Genomic DNA, 4,904 nt, shown 5'->3' with positions numbered 1-4,904 from the left:
TTAAATGCTAGTAATTTTAGCTCAGGTTAAAACATCTGAGCCCTTAAGGGGTTCAAGGGCACAGTATTAATCAACAAAGAAAGTTTCTAATCGAATTTGGCCTTGGGAAATTCTCTTACATATTCCTTCTGGGTGATGTTATTGTTTTTGGGGAGCTTATCTACTATCTTGCTGGGAACAACTATCCACTTTAATAAAGTGCCTAAAATACTGTAATAAACACACAGCTTATATCAATAGCATCATATTTCTCCACATAGTATTTGTGTGTGGTTTAATTAGATGGAAGGATTACAGGAAAAGTTTGTGTCATAATGATTCTTTAAAGCGAAACCATAGATCAAAGTTCATAGCTGCCAAATATACAACTTTCAAAACAAGCTCAAGTGCTGCTATTAATCATGGCTGCTGGGGGATTTGATGACAAAGATTAAACTGCTGTAAAGGATACTGCTGTGCATCAGATTCTTGCAACTGTCATCAAATACTCTGCCAACTATTAACAGGTCAGAAGAGTTGTCCAGCATTTACCATGGGTGGCTCTGTCACTGCAGTTGGTGAGGCCATCTATACCATGGTGACAACCAGTGACACCCTCCCAGAGACATTAGTGGGTTGTTATTTTTTACAGTGTGGCTGAAGTCTTAAGGTCTGCCTGTAGAGCAAACAAGAGAGGGAAACTGTGAGACCTCAGCCTCACAGCACTGTATCCTCATGGGAACATCACTTGTGTGGAGTATTTTCTCTCTTATTTTCCACATGGAGTACCTTCCCTCTTGCTTAGTGCATGTTAAGAGTGCCCACCTGTGGAGCTGAGGTGTTGTAAATTCACCTCCTAGTTTATTTCTCAGCAACCACCCTGTATAGATAAGCCCTCAGAGAGTGCCTCAAGGACCAGCTTTCATCCCATTTGCAATTACGCCAGCCCTCTCCTCTTCCACACAGGATCATGTAATATCCCTGTGGGAAGCTACAGTGTTCGCTTACACAGAAACATAATATAAAGGAAGTATGTAAAGCATACTTTGCAGGGCGGGAGCCAACAACCTGTGACCCACCAGCCAGTGCTCTGTGGTGGGTCACTGATGGCCATTAGATGGCATGTAGAGAGCTGTTAACCTACAGACCTGCAATATGCTTCTGTCGCTGCTCATATGTAACAGTGCGCCTGAGACATGTCCTTCCTGAGGTTCAGCTTTGCCGAGTTTGAAACTGGTATCAGAGTTTTGCACTGAGCTGTCAGTGTAACAGATGTGAATGACAAGTCTGATGCAACAAGCAACTGGAGATTCAAATCCAAAACCACAGATTTGACTACAGTCTTCAAAGTTTAGGGGAGTTACAGATCTGAATCCAAACTTCACAGCTGCAGCCAGCTATAAAACAAACTTATCTATATAATGGGTTGAATCCAAACTACATTTGAATATTCTTCATCTCTGGGAAAGTTTGGAGACACATCTGGCTGGAAATTTTTAAGCATCATCTCATCTTTGCTAATAGTATCTTTCAAAAAAAAAAAAAAAGAAAAAAAGAACAGAAAGTTAAAGACTTAAAATGGCAGACATTCAACCTTGGATTGTTTTAAGTAGTTCAGCCTTTAACTTACCAAAGGCCTTCATTCTACCCAACGCTTCATGAGTTAAACGTATCGCGGATCACTTCACTCCTTAATGTAACAGTTCTGTCCTCTGCTGAATGCAAGGACGTGACACCAGACAGACCACTTTAGATATTTGCAGTGGGATATTTTGATGTCTAAAGGTTCCTTGCTCATAGACCAGCCTTCATTTGCCTTCTCTTCATTTAAATTTTGTTTTCCAAGGCTCCCCTCTTTCCACAAAAAAAAATTCCTATGGGGCTGAATCATTCAATGTTACAGCCATCAGGCATTCAGTCCTCTTCCCCTCCCAAAATGTTGAGGAAATTAATATATCCTTTTCAGTTAAAGCAAAGTGAAATAAATGCCTGCTTAGACTAATTGCTTTTATATTCATTGTAAGATGCTATTTAATTACCACCATGAGGATGACTGGATTGCATGGACTTGGCACGTAACTAGTTATCCCTGAGAACTGGTCTCTTAACATAGCTTTGGGGTCTGTTTAACACTTGTGAAGCTACACTTCCGTGTAGGGTTACTAGAACCACATAAATGGCATTTGCTCGCACGTCTTTGTGCGGCACTGACAACGCCTTGCTTGAGTATGGGTCAGGTAATGTGTAGTGCACGCTGTGTCAATAAGGCATTTATCATACGCAAACAGCTATCTACTTGGTGATATATCAAGGAGTCTTTGAGGATGTCTCTAGAAACTTTAGTGTCTATATTGCACTTCAAAGAATACAAAGACTATCCAGGAACATTTCCCTGAATTGGGACCCATTTTTCTGGTTTTCTGGTTTCTGCCATCTTACATTTAAATAAAGCATCTGGTTTTCTTCTTACTGAGAACCATATACCGAGCATAGTAACCAGGAAAGGGTGGGGAGGTGTTTTCCTTTGGGTTAGTGAAAAATATTGCCTGAGGAATGGAAACACTGCTTTGATTGTGATACAGCCTCTATTTTTATTACTTTTCTCTGTAAAATACAATAAAAACATTGTGGGAAATATATAGTCAATTATCTGCAATGGAAGGGAATACACCATCCATCAGCAAGGCTTCTGGGGGAGGGAGCACCAAGTTCCAGGCTTGTCTTATCTTTCGGTGTGAGACAGACTATGGCTCAAAAACTTCAGAAGCAAAAAATTAAAAACAAAATAGGAGCATGTGAAATGCAAAAAGCCAGTTATCCACCCAAAAAACACCACAGAGGGCCAGAAGAACGTCCCTGAAAACAGTATACCTACAGCTGCTGTGTGGGTAAAGCACACAGCAAGAGAAAGAGGGATGGCTTAGGGTCTGAAAATGTGGTATCCATAAAGCTCAAGTCAGTGGCAACATTACCACTGGCCACAGTGGAGTCCAGGTTTCCTCCAATATGCTCTAAATTTACTCATGGCTCTATATTATAGCTTCCAAATAAAACCCAGTGGTGTGCAAATGAACATAAAGGCACAGCATAGTCCAAGTGGCTGCAGTGCTGACATAGGTTAGGTCTGTGCTGGGGCTACGCTTAACATTCACTGCAATAGCCCAGCTTTTGGGTAGCACAAGTATTTTCACATCATGCTTTATCCTTCTTGACTAGCCTTTGATGTCACTTCTCATTTTAGGCTACAGACTCCTGTGAGAGGTGCACTGAGATGCATTTGGATAGAACTATACATTGTGGGTGCCATCACACTACCTGTGATGTTTCAAAAGCACATGGTGGGATTGCAGGGTCCATTTGTGCTATCTCCGCTTCTCCTGCCATTCCCTGCTGCAGAACTGGAGCCCAAGCGCTTGTCTTGCAATCTGGGCATTACTTCCAACGTGTAGAAAGGCCACAAAGGAAAACATATTTTGTCAGTGGAAGTGAAAAGGCAGCCCACAAAGACTAACCATTACCTTATTATGATCAATTACAGCTATTGATATTAAAACTTGGATTTCAGAGTAAACTTGAACAGTAATGTCATGGGAGTCAGCGCATTCAGAAGAGTGCAACAAAATAGTAATTTCATACGTGAAGTTGGTACATAAACCTCTGAAAGTAGCTACTCTTCAGACTTTTTAAACACACTTCTACACAGTATTAATAAAAGGTATTATCTTTACAGGAAAAATGTACCTACAGAACCTGCGAGCTACTTCTGATAATGACTTAGGTTCCTTCTCTTGAACTGCTCACAATACAGACTTGCTAGCATTAATGCTGACACTGTCTGTGATTTTAAAGTTTCTCCTGTTGTCCTCTGTTGAAACAGAAATGAGCCTCTGAGTCTGATTGTGCTATTCCAAAAAAGGCTTTTCTCTTATTAAAAACAGCAGCTTTCATTCTCTCTCGAGGCCTGATATTCATGATCAAGCATTTTATGCCTACTTCTCTTGCCCTAATTCTGGTCATTTGCAACAATGCTGGTGTTAAGTGACTATGAAACCCTAGTCTCTAAAGCAATCAGATTTTCAGGCCCTGTGCCCTATGTCACATGGAATCATTTATTGCAGTACAATAGGAAATAAGGCCACTACGCATAACAGTATTTCTGGGGGGAGAAATGTTGCTCATTGCTGAGTAACAGTATACCCAGCTGGTTATAGGTTGTAAATTGTGCCTTAGGAATCAATGGATTCTTGCATTTAGAATAAGCAGAACAGAGAGGGAGTGACCAAAGTTAAAAGCACAGAGAGAAAATATGCAGGGTACCGACCTCCAGCTGAAGCACCTGGTCACATGGAAGTGCTAACTTCCCAGATCTGGCTGATAGGGGGCAGCTGAACTGGTCTTGGCAGCTGGGATGAGCTGGGCTATGAGGAACCAGCAAGGCTCCAGCACTGGCTAACAAGCCCGGCAAGCTGCTCAGTCCCTTCTTCCCACATGAAAACCTCAGAGCTCTAAATCAGCCTCAGCATCTCCTTGTACCCAACATCGGTCGTGACCTTTGCATAAAAATAACAGAGAAGTTCAACAGCATATGGCTAAACTGAACCATGTAAGAATTGTGGACTAGTTGGATCATTGCAGCTTGTTGTATTAAGTCTTTGAATTTCAAAGCTTACCTTAGAGTCACTTCCTTTGGTCTTGCTGAAGTTGTAGAGAAGGAAGAAAAAAAAAAAAAAAAAAAAAGAAAAAGGCCCAAGCCCCTCAATTTTTCAAATGTAGTAAAAAGTGTTTGAATACACACTTTAATATATTTTCTGTGGCATTTTTGTAAAATACAGATATATAATTATAGATATAATGCATATATAGCATTTACTATATTGATAAAAAGCTAAGTCTTTTCACAATGACACACCAGGAAGTATTTACAA

The sequence above is a fragment of the Nipponia nippon genome, unplaced genomic scaffold (genome assembly GCF_047370975.1).
Source record: "Nipponia nippon isolate SJK-2023a ecotype South Korea unplaced genomic scaffold, ASM4737097v1 scaffold_4, whole genome shotgun sequence".
Classification (NCBI taxonomy): domain Eukaryota; kingdom Metazoa; phylum Chordata; class Aves; order Pelecaniformes; family Threskiornithidae; genus Nipponia; species Nipponia nippon.
This window is presented reverse-complemented; position numbering follows the sequence as displayed.